The following is an 18,531-nucleotide window of genomic DNA, read 5'->3' as shown; positions in this document are numbered from 1 at the left end:
AGAAACTACATCAGCTGGACACTATGCCTCTCAGTCCTCCCCCAGTAAAACATTTGTGGCTCACTGAGGCAGTTTGGAGTTGCTTCAGAAGGGCACGCTAGATCTCCACTGAGGCAGAGAAGCAGCACATGTCAAACAAGGGACAAGTTCTCCCCTGCAATCTATCTTCACATTGCTTGTTCTCTGCAGGAGGGCCTGCATGGGCTATTCCCAGAACAGACTTAAAACATCATGTTGTATCTTTCTAAAGCTCATTTGCTAACTCACTTCTAGCAAGAGAAATTACTTCAAAATGTCCACAATCCCATCTCCCTATCACACACGTTTCCCCATTTGCTTTCCCATTGCTGACTTGTCCTCTCCTACCATCAGGGCAATATCGCAGATGCTTTGGTAGCTGCATTCACTTCAAAGCTGGCTTGGTTACTAACCACTGTTTGCAAGGCTAATCTTTGGGACTGAAGATCAGAGTGCACACAAGCCATCTCCCAAGCATGTATCAGCTCTTCATGACTCCCAAGCATGCAACAGGAATGATGAGCCTTTGATGCAGCTTGTCCTGCGTTTCCTTAGTCAGGGAATCAGGGTCACCCTATTCCTGTCCCAATGGATGGGCTTCACTTCTATGTCTCAGTTTCCCTCTCTGTGAAATTGCAATAAAAATCTTCCCACCCTTTGTAAAGTGTTTTGCAGTCTAGTGAGCTCTAAATAAGAACTAGGGATTAATTACTATAATTGGGGTTGGGGGAGGATTTCAGTGCATGCAGAAGTGACAGGAAGGGTCCCATCTCTATGGCTGTGAATGTTATATCTATCCAGATGCTTTCTAAATGAATGGCCTGTCTGGCTGCTACTTATCAAAGCATTGGGAAACCAATGGCTACTCAGTCCCAGTAGAAACAGGCTCTGAACAGTGTAATTACAAGGTTCCTACCATAAGTTCCCCTAAAATGCACACAATGATGAGAATGTCTCTGTAAGTTGATCACTCCCTCAATCTCAATTACAACTGGTTGGTGCTTAGCAGAATTTTAAAACTGCTGTGAGAAAGGAGCCCAAAGGCAGGGCCATATTTCAAGCAATACTGAAGGGAAAGGATTGATGCAACCCAAACAAAGGAAGCCAGTCCTATCTCCTGGATAACCCTCCTCAGCCCTATGTTGTAGCCGTGTTTCCAATCCTGTGCCTGGCCCCATCTCCTGCTGCTCCTGACTGGACCACCCCCCAATGGACCCTGGACCTGATTGATTTTTTGCCTTGCCTGAGATTTTCAATAGACCCTGTTACCAGCACCCTGCTCTGACTGCCATGTTCAGATACTGTGGGCCAGCACCCTGGTTAGTGGGGGTACTGCCTGTGTTGTGGTCACCCTTGGCGCCTGACTTGTTCCTCCCTCCTGGAGCAGCCCTGCTCTTGCTGCTCTCTGACGATGTTCTTGAGGTAAACTCTTGCTGCCACACCACACCACAGCTATCGTTACCACTATGAGTAGGACAATGTTAAATGCTGAGTCAATTGAACTTATTTTTTGCTTTTGCAAATACCAAAAGCAAATGCCCCCCCCCCCCCAAAAAAAAAAAAACATGCAAGTTCCCCTACTGCACGAGCTTGGCATGCTGATCTCCAGTGCAGAATGAAAGGGAGCAACATTTTCCTTTGCCTCTCATGTTAATGTGTAAGGCAACGCTATATGTAAGGGAATGCTGCATTGGTCATTACTGCTGGGAAATCACACCCCTCCTGTAAGCTGGCACAAAAACAAGGAGAACAAAAGCCAACAATGTTACTTCAAGGAGCTCAAACTGGTCCCAAAGCAACAGAACAGTGATTCTACTAGGATTTCAGCACACACCTAAAATCAAACAAGGGTTTATATTTTTTTGCTGAATGGAGATCAGAATTAAGAAGAGCTATCTGCCCCCTTCCAGGCTGAAAACTCTAACCTGCTTTTAGAATGGTAGGCATATTTAAAATGAACATCTCACCTGTAGGTTTGTGCCAGTTAGCTCTATTTGAATGCAGCTACAAGAACCAAGGTTTCCTAAAGGTTATAATAGTCAGAGTTTCTCCAAAGCCCAAAAGGGTCTAGTTGGAACAGTGCCCACAAAGGAGGGGAGAAGGTATGTGGTCAGACTCAGATGACCTTCCTATCATCTTCCTCTAATGTGGCTCCTCCACTGATTTCTGTGCGATATAACTTGTCTGTTTTTATGCTCTTAACAGTTGCATAATAGGCCTGCTTTGAGCAGGGGGTTGGACCAGACACCTCCCAAGCTCCCTTCTGACCTAATTTTTTTCTATGGTTCTATTATGTGAAGTATCAAAAAGCTATATCATCAAGTTAAACCTGTGGAAATAAACTATCATCCACCGTGCAGAGCTACTGTTTCAGGCTCTCAACAAACTCAAGCAAGCATTGATGCACTTGTTATGGAAACAGTTCGACTCTAGGTTTCCTAGGAGCAGAGTCTCACGTACGTCTAGCAGGAAAATTAATTATTTATTTAAATGACGGTACAGCAAAAGTAACGCCTCGAGCTGGGTGCCTCCAGGGAGGGACCCCAAACAAAGAAATTTTGGGGTAATTATACTCCTTACAGTCAAATTTCCCCGCCTGCCCGTGACAGTCTCTCCCAATCTTCTTTCCTGAGTCGGTGGTCTCTTTCCTCTGGATTGGTTCACGTCTACATCCCGGGACGGTTGCTGTGTTCCTGCTTCACGGTGCCTTCTCTTATCCCAAGGTTGACGGTTACCTCTGGCCGTTGTGTGCTGTATCCTTGAGGGCTGGTTCGAGCTGGGTTTGCAGTCACATCCTCAGCGATGTCCCTCGAGCTCATTTACAACTCACTCCTGCGGCCTGCAGGCTTCATCTACTTTAGGCGCTAGTGCTAAGCTGGGCGAGAGCTAAATTAGCTCCCTTTTCTAACACACTAACATATTTTGAAGGGTTACTTCCAGTTTTGGAAGTGAAGACCATTGGAGAGGTCTTTTCCTCCCATTTCACCTACTCCAGCTAATCCTTCAGATGCCTTCAATGTGGGAATATTCCCCATAGTATTTCAGAAATGCCACTTTCCTTCCTGTTTCTATAATTCCTTCAGTAGCACAGTACATGTTTACAGCACTGAAGTTAAATGATGTCAGAATACATGGAAATGGCTTGTGCTGCTGAGGTCTTCCCTACCACCACCGAGTGGTGCCCCTGAGAGGTGTGAGAGCACCCCTATAGCCATGCTGTCTTCTCCCACATCAAACTGAGGCATAAATCCCCCCCTCCCCCCAATAAATGCCACACTTTCTGCATACACTACAACTTTAAGAGGGCTTTTTTCTTGCTATGAGGCTTTGATTTGCTCAAGAAGAGAGGGCCGGAGTCCATCAAACCTATCTGAAGAGCACACAGGAAGAGATAACAGGGACAGTGCCAACATACAATAGGCTATATTTCAACAGGCAAATCTTCCTGTACCTGAAAGAGGCAATATGGGAGAAGACATAATAGAACAAAGAGAACAACTTGATTTAATGCAGTTGAACACAACACAGATCATGCATTTAATTGACACTTTGCCACCATTATTATCTAAATTCTAGAAAGTACAAGACATGCTTCTGTTCTGGGAAATCTGCAAGTGTGTGACAGCTGATAAAATAAGATTAATCAAAGTTCAGGCTCTGCTGACAGTATTCCTCCTCATTCCGCCCCAAAATTGTCTTTAATTTCATGGCAGCCCTAATTCTAAGCATTTGCCAAGCTCTAACAGGGGCAAGTGAAGGAATAAAAGTGTGTTAACTGACACAATGAGGGTATCAAGCTCACTGCTGGTTAGTGTACATCAAAGTGACAACAGAATGTTTTCTTTTTTTGCAAATGTTTCCAGTCAGCTTTGAATCAAATCTGCAATCGTGGCTTTGCAGAGCCTCATTTTTTGTTGGAGAGACACCTCTGATGAGATCTATTTCAGCTAACTTGGCCATCTAGATGGCATGGCTACTGGACATTTTCTATACCAGTGATGGGAGACCAGCATCTCCAAGGTGAGTCTCCTTAGCCTCTGGGAGGCATCTAAGATAGCTGATACAAGTTGCCTTGTGGAAGGGACCTCAGAATCTGCTACTCTCCATGCTGGTGGCAACAGTGTGTTCACAGCTTGGAACATATGCAACTTGCCAGCACAAGAGATAAGGCAATGGAGAAGCAAGCCTGTGCTATCTATCAGGCATCTACAGAAACAACAACAAGGCTCCAGGGGACAACTGCTCAGTTTGCTTTGTAAAGTCTGGAAGCTGACGCACAATTGATTTGTTGTCAGGTTGGAAAGATGTTCTGGAGGGGGAGGGTGTTCTGCAGGGTCTAGCCTTTATTTTAATTAATCACTTGGATGACAGCACAAACATTTATCCCATTGTTGTAGTAGTGTTAGTATAACCAGGATAATCTAACAATGTAAGAGAGTCAAGACTTGTTAGAAGGTAGAATAGCTTTTATTACCAGGGGAGAAAAAACAAAGCAGCTTTCAGGCAAACTAGGCTGTCTACAGATTCATATCTGGATAACAGCAAGCTAAGAGAGGCTGCCTAGAAGACAGGATTAAAATTTGAAATGCTTCTGACAAGCCAGGAAATGGCCCAAGATAGATTGGGTACAAAAGCAAAGCACTCTACCAAGACAGGAATAACCAAGCGTACAAATATAAGTCAGGGAGCGGGGGAATCATTAGCCGTTCTGCTGAAAAGGGGAAGATGATAGATCTAAACTGGTGTCAGATCTAAGGCACAGGAAGTTACCCTTGTGCTCTGTTCATGGCTATAAAACCTTGACTAAGATCTTAGGTCCTGCATCCTTCTTTGGGGCCACAAGAGCAATGTGGAGAGTCCTGAAGGGAAAAAACAAGAACTAAGAGAAAAACAGACTAAGAAACACAGCCCTTAGAGGGAAAACCTGAAAAAGGTGGGCTATTTAAGCTAGAAAAGACTGAGTAGAGGCATGATAACAAGCTTTGAACATGTTCAAGCTAGATGCACAGAAGAGCATAGATTGCTGAGTGCCACTGAGGAGAGCATTCCTCACTATCTGTTCCCCAGACCTACTGAGAGCTACTTGAGGAAAACGTGTTTTTAAAGTGTTACATGATGAAACAGTTTTTCATTTAAAATGATGTGTTACTTTCCATTGTCAAGCTTGTCTATCAGTTGGAATGCTTAATGGGCTTACTTGGGAACTTCAATGCTTCAGCTGGAAAATTAAGCAGATGAGTCTATCACAAATTAATTAAGCTGAAGTTTAGATATCAACAAGCAGCTTCTCATTATGAATTTATTATTCATCTAAAACCTATCTCTGCATCCAGCAACACCTCAGTCAGTGGCTGGTTTGTGGTATACAGTCACACATCTGTGCTTCCTTTCATCCGCCTGATTCAGCCCCCAAGTAGCAGTGAAGCCACAGCAGCACAGGCTTCAGTGTGGAATGTGCTGTTCCACCCAGATCCTGGTGGAATCACCACCTCCCCCACCTTTTCTTTACCTTGTTTTAAATATTTTATTTTATAGTAGAGAAAACCAAGCGTAGTGCATGAAGTAGTCATTTAAATACTCAATAAATATACAGTAATACATGTGCACAGAAGCTTAACAACTAATGTGCAACACATCTAATTATCATACTCAATCAATCCAGCTATTCCAGAAATGGCTTTGCACATCTACTAAAGCCTCTGAAATAAAAAATCACTTAAGCTGGATCCAAGAGCTGATACCAGAACATCCTGCAACAGTGATATGACAGAGGTAGCAGAACTACCCTCTCTTCTCCCCTGCCACAGATGGAAAGCCATAAAGATATCAAGAAAAGGAGAATTTATCACAGCTCTGCATTAATCTCTTCCAATTGTGCACACTGCTGGTTTCAGTCTAGACTCAAACTATTCTCTCAACAGATGTGTTTTGAGCAATCTAATGGCTCAAAGTAAAATCCATATCTCTTTTAGAAAGAAACTTGTTATGAAGCTTCTTGCAAACAATCAAAGGGATTGTCTATTTTCTGTAATGAATCCAGGACTGGAAAAGATTTCCTATGCCACTGGCCCCATCCCTCTGCCACCTGCAACTACATTTATTTAGTAAAATTAAGCAAATAAATTAATAAGTTAAAAAAAGAAGCTATCTGACAACTAATTTCTGCTTTAGCTCCACTCTTCCCAATACTAGGCTCTTCCAAAGTCTCACTTTTCCAAACATTAGAAACACTAACTCCTGACTTAATAATGGAGATGAACTGGCTATGAATACATTTCTTTTACCAATATTGTACTTAAGCTAGATTAGCTCATCTCTTCGCTGTATTTACTTTTTGTGTGCATTTAGAGAGAGCAATATATCCCCTCAACCTTCTTCCCTCAGCAGTTTTAATGCATCTCAAATTATAAATCTTTGAGCTGTGGGGTGAGAAGGGGGAGGGGAAGGAAGGGGAACATACAGAGGAAAAAAGGTATAGTTATCAAAAAAGGAGTTTTTATATTTTTATATAAATATATATAAACAAATCCTGAGAATAGATTCAGTCTTTTATAGAGGGGCTTTCAAATAAAGATTTTATTTTTTTTTTCCACTCCCAGACAGAACTGTTCACAGTAAAGGCTGTTTTGATTCACCTACAATTATCAGGAATTCCAAAAGTTTGGGCTTTTTTTTTTTAAGATTTAATTTTTTTTTTCAAAGAAGCAATAGTCAGAAACAAATCTGAAGGACATTGAAAATAGAAAAGTTGGTTTGCCCACAAGAAACAGCACTCTGCTCTGAAAGTTATCATTGGAGAAGCTGATTTTTCTTTGAAAATACAGTTCCTCAGAACTGTGTCTGTATCATTCTTTTGACCTGCCTTCCAAAAAAACCAGAACAAACAAAAAACCCAAAAAACCACAACACTTTCAGGCTGAAGCATCTCTCAGTTTCACTGCTTGCATTGCAGAAGTGACTTGCCACCCCACCTCTGAGCAGCATTAGGAACTGCAGAGTCCTGGAAAGCAGGAAGGGCAGCCTTACCAGAATCTGAAGGGGATATTGGAACATATTTTCAGGAACTAGTATATGATTGATAAGGAGGGCAAAGAGGTTGCTAGAGATGCAGCTGATTGGAGAATTCTGATTTTAAGAGACGGATTACATCTGGTCTTTTTCTATTACCAAAGAGAACAAGGAGACTAAACCCTAAAAATTGATAATGCTATAAATACCGCATGCCATATTTTTCTTGGAGACTAACGTGGGGAAAAGAGTGGCACATACACATTTAATTTCAACATAAAATAAGTATTTAGCACACTAAAACACAATTGTTTGCAGTGAGAATTGTTTTTCTTTGTGTGAGACTAAAACATAATTCTCAAAGGTGAAGGTTTATGTGCAAAGGAAAGATGAACTGTTTATACTATTCCCTCCATTAAAAAAAAACTTTAAAAATCCTCTTTGTGAATTAAAGCTTTGATTAAACATGCACTTTCATAAAATATAATGAACAAATCCACTTAGCATCCTAGTCCTCAGATCCTTTGATATAGAATTGTTATCTTGTAATCATGCAGCTGATATTACTACCAAGAAGTAGAACTCTCTACATGTCCTTGTTTAATTGAATCACATTTTTTAAAATTATTTTTTCCCAAGGTGTCAAAGTCACTTTGAAGTTGAATCCTATCTTCCAATACACTTGCAGTTTATACTAGGGGGCCATCATCACAAGTTTAGTAAGCATGCTTTCTATTCAAAGTCATTAATGACAATATCAACTAGAACACAAGCTAGGACTCCCTCAAAAGCTTTACTCAAAGCATCATTCCTTTGACAATTGCCCTCTCAACACCATCTTGTAATCAGTTTTGCTATGTCTCTATGACAGTCTCATCTATACCATATCTATTAAGTGTAATTATGGAAATGTGCAATTTTGTCAAAAGTCTTACTGAAGTCACAATAGATGGTATCTTTTGATCCTTTATATACATAGAACTGGTTACTTGATATCAAAGGGAAATAGATTCTTAAATTCACATTAGGAGATAATAGAAAAGTAACAGCCATAGTCTTACAAATCATTTGATTATTTATGACAGCAGTCAGAGGAGGGAAAGAGGATAGAACAGAGTGAAAAACTGGACTAGATTACCAATAATTACTCAGTTCTTCTTCCCATCCATCTTTAAAACAAGACTATTTTTTATTTTCCAGGCTTCTAACACCTCATCCATCTTTCATGGACCCTTGAAGATAATGATCAACAATTCTGATATTACTTTAGTTGGTACTTAAAGCATTCTAGAGTAAATATAATCAGAACCAAAGAACTTCAGCAAGTTCATCTTTCCAAATATGCCCCAGATTATTCTATTTTATAGAAATAAAACAGAGAATAACTATAGCTATAGTTATATAGGTAAGTTTATATAGAAACTATCTTTGTCATTGACATCAGTTATGCCTACAGTTGAATATTTTGTCAGGGAGCAGCAAGGGCCAGCTAAGAGAAGGCAAGCCAAAAGGCAAGGGTGGCCTTAAGGTAACCTGGGCAATGACCTCACCAACAAGACACAACCCCACAGCACCCAAGCCAGGTGAACAAATCAAGGCAGTGACAACAGGTCCTATCAACAGTCCAGCAATCACCAGGCAAAAAGAAAGGAAATAAGTCAGGCCTGAGGTCAAGCCAGAAAATCCAGATATCAACTCAAGAACAAAACTAGGAACAGAAACACCTACAACCTAGCTCAGGTAAAGAATAAAGCCCTGAGCTTATATAAGGCTCCTAGGCTCATGGGCAGAAGGTGTGGGTGGAGGCCCCAGGTGAGGCTGGTCAGGGCAATGAAGGCCTAGTGGTGCACTCTGGGCCCTGATACTTACAGGCACAGCTTAGCATCTTCCAAGGCACGTTTGGCTTCCACTACAGCCAACGTATGTGAAATAAAACCAGCTATAAATAAGCTTTTGCAACCCATCTGCAGGTGAGAGAATAAGATTGCAGCTAATGTATTACTAAAAGCCGTGATTCAGAGGAATATTTAAGGTTCTACCTAACTCTGAGTAAGTACTCAATCTCAGCAGTCAATGAGCTAACACATAGCTGCAACTACATTTTGTTGCTTCCAAAGAGGAGGAAGGGGGTCAGGGCTAGGGCAGATCACTCCTCACCCTGCTGTGAAAAGGGAAGAGCCTCACCTTGGTGTTCCTGCAGTTGCTAGAGGTGGAATGGTAGGAGTAAAAATTTCAGTTGCTTCTAGGGAGCGTTTTCCTCCAAGTGGTAGCCACCACTTCACAAACCTTGCCTTCTCTTTAAGGGCAGAGATAAATCTGAAGCACTGAGGAGCCCCACCCCAGAGGATTTTAGAACCCGAATCTGTCTGTGAGTTTAGCACCAGCCATTGTTTCCATTCATTCTCCCTCTGAACACTATCATATGACATTCAAAGGGGGAGTGCAATGTTCAAACATAAGAGCATGCACATGTGTATACACCCTCCTGACATTAGATAAGCCATAGCAGCTGGAATTCATCCACTCCTAGCTGCCTGCCTTCCCTCCATCCTATCCTCTATTTCAGGCCTTTGAAACCCTTTATTAGCCTTCAAAAGCCACTGGAGTTAAGCCCTCCAACCTTGGAAATATTTTGTCTTCCCACCAAATGTGTACATTTGTGTACCCTACTCAGCCCTCTGAGGCTGCCCCAAATTCACCAAAGCAATTTCTTGTATAAAGGTCTCATTGTTAAAATGGTCCTTCATGCTATTGGCTTTGTGGGATTGGAACCTTGTGCTCCAGTAGAGGGGAGATTCCTGTCCTCCAAATGGGCAGGATGCCTATCTTCTCTCAAGAATGGAGAGCCTTTTGCAGAGATTGCTGTACTTGTTTGGAGCCCTGTACATTAGCCCAGAGCTAATGCATCGCTAAGGATCCACAGCAACAGGACATGTGTTCTCATCCTAACTCAGGAAGATCTTTAAACTCATGAGTAACCAACCCTGTTGATTTCATGGATTTACCTTCCCTCCTAATTGAAGGATATAACCCTCTGATCTACAACATTCATATACACTAGCCTTCTCTGGTGGCTGTCCTCACATCCAGCATATTATGAAATGAATAGGAAACCTACACAGCTAACAGCAGGAGCTATTACAACCTGAGCTTCTACTACCCTCAATGAATTGAGGCAAAGGAAACCAGTAGCTTACATTCCACAGTGGATCATGTTTGCAGAGTCCCATTGACCCCAGGAAGATCTAAGGAACCATGATACATCATGTAATGCCCTAATACCTAGGTCTGTATTTGCTACTGCAAATAACATCCTCTGTGAAAGAGAGGCCAAAAAACAACATTAACATCCTCAATTAGCACCAGTACCATGCAGCTGGCAAAACAAAACAAAACAGAAAGCAAAAAAACACAACAAAAAACACAACACTTTGGCCCCCACCAGGGTCAACTTTCATTGTCAAAGAGGAAAAAAAGGAAAGGGCATAAAGATTCAGGTGTACAACAGCTCTTACCACAAAAGCAAAAGCTATGTGGAACTTCCCTCAAAGACTGGAAATACTCTGAGGCAAAGCAAACCTTGAATGCCACTAGAGCCAGAGGAAGCATCTCCAGGGATCACTTCAAAGGCAAGGGCCTAACTCCCACAGTGACTTTTCTGCTAAGGCTCCAATTTATTATTAATTAAGCAAGATTCAAGGCATCCTTTTGCTTTGGAAGGGGAGCGAGAAAGCAGCAATATTTTCCTTCCAATGTCTCCTTTGAACATTCTGTCAGGAAGTGGCTTGGTCCTAAAGGCCTCAGGTACCTCAGAGCTCTGTAGAGACTAGCCCCAACAGCCTCATCCATTGACAAAAGGCTCTCCTGGCACAAACACCCCCTCTGCAAATAGAGCTCAGAACTGAACTCTCAGCTACCCCAAGCTCCAGCCTCAGCTGACCACTTTGGTGCTGGATGCAGATAGGAAATACCATGCACACAGCACTCAGGAAAATCCAAGTGGCCTCCCTCCTCCCTGAGATGTCCCAAGGAGGGATCAAAGAGTGGATTTGAGGTAGTGAAAGGGTTAAGCTGTCACTGCTGTAGGTTATCTGCAGGCAATGCATAACAGGCCTGATTCTCTGCTAACTGGAGGGGACTCCAGTGATGACAGTAGCAACATTTTTCTTTTCCATGAATGGAAAAAGATTTTGAGGTAAGCACTTTAGCACTACAGAAAAAAAAACCCTGAAAAACAACAAAAACAGCTCAGAGGGGTTACAGTGAAAGCCCAATTAAGTCAAAATCAAGGGACCACAAAAAACACACAGGAAGAACTCCCCAAGGCTGAGCTAATGAAAGAACTTGTTAGCAGATTGTACAAGGTATCCTAACCAAAGCAAGTTTGTCATGCACCAGAGACTGTGTGCATCATTCAGTCCGAGTGTCTCCCCTCTGGCTTGAAATGTCAGAACTGTCAGATTGCATATGAAAAGGAGGAACTGGTCCCATAATTAAGGAAATAAACTGTAACCTTTAGCTCACAGCCCACTGTGCATAAGACAGTTGGGTCACAGGAACAAACGTTCACATCAGTTTGAGCTTTAGCACCAGGTGGGAAACTGACACCCAAGAGCACCTCAACTTTCCAGAATACATCAGCCTTAAGAAATCCTGTGTTTTCCCTTTCAAACCTTCAGCAGTTTAAAAATGTGCTTCTGCTTAACTAATTAACACTTTCTGGGTTTCATCAGTGCTGCAGAGGCTTCTGTATCAGGTAAGCAGGCAAGATCCAGATACATGCTTTGCTAATCTATTAAGTTATCTGGCAGAAGAGCTGGTGCCCAGGGCAGTGTGTTGCTTGAGATGTCAGAAATGCAAAATCCACAGATAAGCAGATGCTTTCCAAACCTGCTTTCTCAGTGGCTCCTGTTATAATGCACATCCTGACCCTGGCATGCCATGTGTAGTTAGAATGGATGTCTGCCCAGAGTAAAAGTTCTTTAGCAAAGGTACACATCACCAACAACTCCTGTCAGCCACTAACCTGCAAGAAAAGGCATGCACCTCAATTGTTATTACTTTGCTTCAAAATCCCCCCCCCCAACCTTGTATCACAGTCCCCAAGCAGTAACTTCCCTTCAGTGGATTCTCTCATCAGCAGCTGCACTGGCTAGACCTCTGCTCTGTAGGTAGCCTTATTCATGTCAAGGTAAGTAACCTCATTCATACTCTAGCCAGAGGTGCAAAAATCTGCCCTTGACAAAATTGTTTCCCTTCCAAAGCAGGCACTGAGGATAAATTAAATGAAGCCCAACCTCCATAAGCACCCCTATGTGCTCACATAGCTTCAACCTTGCTTTTTTGTGCAATCATATAAGATGCTTTTCTCTCCTCTGGTTTTACCTTCCCATGCAAAATACCCCAACCAATGCTTGGAATGCTTTGCTCTAAATTGTGAGATTTTGCTCCCCTGATGGAAAACAGTTCCTTTCCAAGATGAAAAACTATGTTTTCTTGCCATGAAAGAGACTCCTGCAATAAATGTCTCTATCATGTATTGAAACTGAAAATGACATTAATAACACCATGCAAGAAAAGCACTGCAAGCCTCATGACCCTACAATTTTGCCAAGGGAAAAAAAAACAAATAAACAGACAAGTAAACAGATCTGATACACTGTAAACCAAAGAAAAAAGGCTTCTTCAGAATCTCCCCACTGACTTCCTCTTGAGGGACAACCATTCCAACTCCCAGTAGGAAGCAGCATTCAGCATCATTTCAGTGATAGTCTCATCAAGCCCAGAAAGGTAGCATAATTGTAGCAGACTAAGGGAATCCCATATACTTCCATGGTGGGTTTTTTTTGCACTGTTCAGTTAAAACAATTCATCACATGTATCAGGAAATATATTGAAACCACATTAAAGGTCAGCCTCAAATCCATACGTGGTGTGTGCGTGTGTGAGGTGGGGATATGTGATCATTGTCTACCTGTTTATTGCAGCAATTTTATTAAAAATAACTGTTCTAATGCTGGGCATAAGAATATCTGCACTGCCTGAGTTTAGGTCAGGCTCTGGCCAAAGTTTAGAGGGGAATAGAAGAGAGGCTCCACACATAGCAGTTGCTACCCTTTCTTTGGCTTGCTCTGACTAGACCTGCCTGCTACTGGCAAGCCTTGTAATACTTGCCCCAGTGGCAGGGCACAAAGCAAAGCCTTGAGTCCATGGATGGAAAGTCTCGCCTTCTGAATTGGAAGCCAGGGACTTTACTCTCTGATCGTTGCTGCCCCCTCCTGCTCAGATTCCCCGAACACTTGACTTTGAAGCCATACATAAGGCATGCATCTCCTGCAGGCTGGGGGGGGGGAACCAAACAAAGCTAACAGGTTTAGGGTCCCCAATGAGTTCTCCTAGCGACAGGCTCTACTAGACAGTGTTGGGGGGGGAGGGTCAGCTGACAGGAGTGGAAGATGCAAAGCCCCTCCTGCACCAGCCATACTTACCTCCTAAAGCTTGTTTCATAACAAAATCCATGGTGATGGCTTAGGGGTGCTGCCCACTCGCTCACACCTCACACACAAGTTGACCAGAAACCAAGTCCTTGGAGGGCAGCCTGCAAGGAACACAAAATGACCAAGAGATGAGTGAGGTCTCTAGGAAGAGAGATGGCTTATGCCTTGCCCTGTCCAGCTGAGATTTATGTTCCTTTCTTCTCCCACTTTCCTCCTCCTTGTCTGAGTGCAGCAAAAATGTTTTCCCCTTGAAATTTGGCTTTGCAGAACAAGGCAGCACCTAGCACAGAGTGGGTACAGCAACATCCCAGGGACCAGGAAGGTGGGTTAAGGGATACTGTGCTCCCCTAAATGGCAGCAGCTAGGCTTGACGGTACTCTGATAATGACACCTGTCTCTGCTGGCAGGGAGGCAGGTCCCCAGGAACTAGCTGTGAATAGGACCGTGAGGATCTCCAGTTGCTAACTCCAGGACTGAGATTCCTGCAGCTGAGCAGGAAGGGAGTTAAAGCTTTGTGCGCACACACACCACACACACCACACACACACACACACACACCCTCGATTTCCGGAGTTTGTGCTCCTAGTGTGCCAGCTTGAGCCGTGAAGAGCAGGAAGGACGTTTGAAGGTGAAGCACTCTGCAAAATGCGTGCGAGCCGCCAGGCAAGCGGCTCCTGTGCCCAGGGAGAGGGAAGAGGAGGGAGAGAGTGCGCGCGTGGGCGGGGGGCGGGAATCAGGCTTCGCAGCCTGGCAAGTGACACGAAGAGCCAGAGGGAAGCAAAGTAAATTGGTTTTACTAGCAGCTCTGGATGCAACTCAAACTGGAACCAGCTCAGCTCCCGCGGGGGGGGGGGGGCGGGGAGAGGAGAGAGGTGCATGGATTCGGGGCAGGGGGCGACTGGAATCGCGGTACTCCCCTCTCCCGCCCAAATAACCCCCAACAAATAGAAAACTTCTAATGCAGCGCAACCACACACACAACTTCCTTTTAAGGAAGGAACTGAACTCCCAGAGATTGAGAGATGCCCACCAACTGGACGGGGGGAGGGGATTTGTAGCCCCTCTTTGCATTATACTGCTTCCCTCTGCTGGCCGCACACCACGAGGGGAGAAGCAGGCACGGCACATGCTCCCCAGTGCAATAGAGGGACGGGGCTGGCCTTAAAACTAAAGGAGAAAGGAGACATGCTGCCAGTTGCACCCCGAGTTTGGCGGATTCCAGAGCGAACTTTCAGCTCTCCAAATTCGCCCCGCGCTCTCCCCAGAAACAGCCGGGCTCGCTGGGTCAGAGCCAAGTTGTGAGGGGCTCCTCTGCATACAGGAGAAGAGGACTTGTCTGATTCTCATCCTCTCCAGCTTGCTCTGATGCCCTGAATCTCCCACCCCAAATCCCTTCTACACACCCTGGCATTCTACATGTACCTGTACAGCCCCCCACGCCCTGATTCCCTTCCCTCCAGCCCCTCTGCAACCAGCAGCCCTCTCCGTTCATCACCAAGCTGAGGGTGAACAGCTCCCCGCAGCCGATCCCGCCGCGGAACCAATACCTTATCCGGCTGCAGCGAGCTGTTTCCGGAGCGAGCGACGGGTATCTGGAGAAAGCGAGGGCAGGGGAACCGGCCCAATGTGGTCGGAGTGGAAGGAGGTGGATCTTGCTGCTCCTCTCCTAGCAGCTCAGTCTGCTCCTTCCGCTGCCCAGGTCCATGTGGGTGTCGGCGCCTGCAAGGCGGGGGTCTGAAAGGGGCGGAGGAGTTGCAACCTCAGGACAGGGAAAAGAGAACAAGTCTTAGAGCTTCTCCCTACTTTCCTCCGCGCCCCTCTTTATCACGGGTTTTCCGGACCATCCTATTGACACGATCCCTCCTTCCTCCTCCCTCTACTGCTGGAGTCGAGCTCTCGCCCTCCCCATGCCTTCAGCTCCCCCGCCCCTTCCCTGTGCCCAATGCCCAGCGCGGGCACGGGCCCTCAGGGCGCTCTCCACGCTGCTCTCCCCGAGGGAGTGTACGTATTTGCATTCATACCTCCCTTCCCCGGCTGTTTGCAGGAGGGAGATATAGTGCTTTGTCCGGGGAAGTCAGCCGGCTGTTGCATTTTGCAATTGCTTCCTCACATTTCCCCTCTCTAGAGAGTGGGGGTGGAATCGCTACAAATGGGTTTTCTTGCAAAGAGGGAGGGCCTTCGTCCCCCTTCTCAGAGCCCTTCTCGGAGAGTTCCCTCTCATACCCTAGGTGCTGGGAGGCAAGTCAGTGAGGAGATGGAGGAGGAGGAGGAGGAGGAGGAGGAGGAGGAGGAGAAAAAAGCAAGAGCATTCCCCTCCCTCTTCCTCCACCTCAGATACTGCTGTGCAAGAAGGGGGTTCTCCAGCCTGCTTGCCAGGATCCTTTCACACTCCAGCCCCTCAGCAACAGCAGTATTCATAGCCCAGGAGGTGGCTGGGGGAAGAAGGTGAAATACCCCCCCCCTCCATCCTTGACCTAGTGAAATGTATGGGTAACAATGATCCCTTGCCCAGCCCAGGCTCCAGAGCATCATCTGAAGATGAGACAGAAGCATCTGTAGTCCAAAAGCAGATGTTTCTGGCAAGGCACAGCAATACCCCCTCTTCCCCCGCTCTGGGGGGGGGCACACTCATCATCAAGAGTGCTGGTAAGACAACAGCCATTCCCCTCTCCCCCAAGGTCTGGCACAAGCAGTGAATAATCTCTGGGAATGAGCTATTGCAGGTCTATGCAGTGACCTTTGTCTCAAGGCCAAAGAGGGCACTAGGACTGAAGCCAGCCCTAAGGATTTGGCAGGGGGGAGAGGGAGATAAACAATCTAAGATCACAGAATCACAGAATCGTTTAGGTTGGATGGGACCTCTGGAGATCATCTAGTCCAACCTCCCTGTTCAAGCAGGGTCACCTAGAGCATATTGCCCAGGATCACATCCAGACGGGTTTTGAATATCTCCAGCGAAGGAGACTCCACTACCTCTCTGGGCAACCTGTTCCAATGCTCTGTCACCCTCACAGTGAAGAAGTTTTTTCTCAGGTTCAGATGGAACTTCCTGTGGTTCAGTTTCTGCCCATTGCCTCTTGTCCTGTTGCTGGGCACCACGGAGAAGAGGCTGGCCTCATCCTCTTGACACTCCCCCTTCAGATACTTGTACACGTTGATGAGATCCCCTCTCAATCTTCTCTTCCCCAGGCTGAACAGGCCCAGCTCTTGCAGTCTTTCTTCATAGGAGAGGTGCTCCAGCCCTCTAATCATCTTGGTAGCCCTCCGCTGGACTCTCTCCAGGAGTGCCATGTCTCTCTTGTACTGGGGAGCCCAGAACTGGACACAGGACTCCAGGTGAGGCCTCACCAGGGCTGAGTAGAGGGGCAGGATCACTTCCCTCCACCTGCTGGCAACACTCTGCCTAATGCACCCCAGGAGACCATTGGCCTTCTTGGCCCCAAGGGCACACTGCTGGCTCATGTTTAACTTGTTGTCCACCAGCACTCCCAGGTCCTTCTCTGCAGAGCTACTTTCCAGCAGGTCAACCCCCAGCCTGTACTGGTGCATGGGATTATTCCTGCCTAGGTGCAGGACCCTGCACTTGCCTTTGTTGAACTTCATGAGGTTCCTCTCCGCCCACCTCTCCAGCCTGTCCAGGTCCCTCTGAATGGCAGCACAGTCTTCTGGTGTGTTAGCCTCTCCCCCCAGTTTAGTATCATCAGCAAACTTGCTGAGGGTGCACTCTGTCCCTTCCTCCAGGTCATTGATGAATATATTGAACAAGACTGGACCCAGGACTGACCCCTGGGGGACACCACTAGCCACAGGCCTCCAACTTGACTCTGCGCCATTCACCACAACCCTCTGAGCTCGGCCATCCAGCCAGTTCTCAATCCACCTCACCGTCCACTCATCTAGCCCACACTTCCTGAGCTTACCTAGGAGGATGTGATGGGAGACAGTGTCAAAAGCCTTGCTGAAGTCCAGGGAGACATCATCCACTGCTCTGCCCTCATCTACCCAGCCAGTCATTCCGTCATAGAAGGCTATCAGATTGGTCAAGCATGATTTCCCTTTGGTGACTCCATGCTGACTACTCCTGATCACCTTCTTGTCCTCCAGATGCTTAGTGATGACCTCCAGGAGGAGCTGTTCCATCACCTTTCCAGGGATGGAGGTGAGGCTGACAGGCCTGTAGTTTCCTGGCTCCTCCTTCTTGCCCTTTTGGAAGACTGGCGTGACATTGGCTTTCTTCCAGTCCTCAGGCACCTCTCCTGATCTCCAGGACCTTTCAAAGATGATGGAGAGTGGCCTAGCGATAACATCCACCAGCTCCCTCAGCACTCGTGGGTGCATCCCATCGGGGCCCATGGATTTGTGGATGTCAAGATGAGAAGATGCAGCAGGACAGAGCAGACAGAAAGTCCCTGTCAGGGAGCAGCAAGGGCCAGCTGTTCCCTAAGGGACAGGAAGCTGAGCATAATAACATGGCCAGCAGGGCAGGGTCCTCACTAGCCAGAGCCCAGCCCCACAGTATCTAAGCAAGGCAAGCAGGGCAGGCCCAGAGATAAAAGCCAGGTTCAACTAAAAGGCCTGATCATCAGGCAAGTTTATGGTGACAAGACAGGTCAGAGGTCAAGCCAGGAAATCGATCCACAGGTCAGGATCAGGCCCAGTGATTGCCAGACAGGTCCATGGAGACAAGGCAGGTCCAAGGTCAAGCTGGGAAGTCACAGAATCACACAGAATCACAGAATGGTCAAGGTTGGATGGGACCTCTGGAGATCATCTAGTCCAACCCCCCTGCTCAAGCAGGGTCCTCTAGAACATATTGCCCAGGATCGCATCCAGGCGGGTTTTGAATATCTCCAGCGAAGGAGACTCCACGACCTCTCTGGGCAACCTGTGCCAGTGCTCAGTCACCCTCACAGGAAAGAAGTTTTTCCTCATGTTCAGATGGACTTTCCTGTGTTTCAGTTTGTGCCCGTTGCCTCTTGTCCTGTCCCTGGGCACCACGGAGAAGAGT

The 18,531-nt window shown here is 45.9% G+C and overlaps 1 long non-coding RNA gene across 2 annotated transcripts; it reads right to left on the bottom strand.

Moving 5' to 3' along the window:
* Positions 1-1,607: 1,607 nt before the first annotated feature.
* Positions 1,608-15,776, bottom strand: LOC138064040 (uncharacterized). Of its 2 annotated transcripts, XR_011137250.1 has the most exons (4): positions 15,545-15,776; positions 15,071-15,282; positions 13,515-13,624; positions 2,197-3,469 (listed from the first exon to the last, which is right to left on the bottom strand). It is a non-coding gene; the product is annotated as an uncharacterized lncRNA (long non-coding RNA). The 2 variants fall into 2 exon arrangements; XR_011137249.1 differs by lacking the exon at positions 15,545-15,776 and having other exon boundaries at positions 1,608-3,469; positions 15,071-15,526.
* Between the last annotated feature and the right edge of the window lie 2,755 nt (positions 15,777-18,531).

Source organism: Struthio camelus, chromosome W, assembly GCF_040807025.1.
Source record: "Struthio camelus isolate bStrCam1 chromosome W, bStrCam1.hap1, whole genome shotgun sequence".
NCBI lineage: Eukaryota > Metazoa > Chordata > Aves > Struthioniformes > Struthionidae > Struthio > Struthio camelus.
This window is presented reverse-complemented; position numbering and strand designations above follow the sequence as displayed.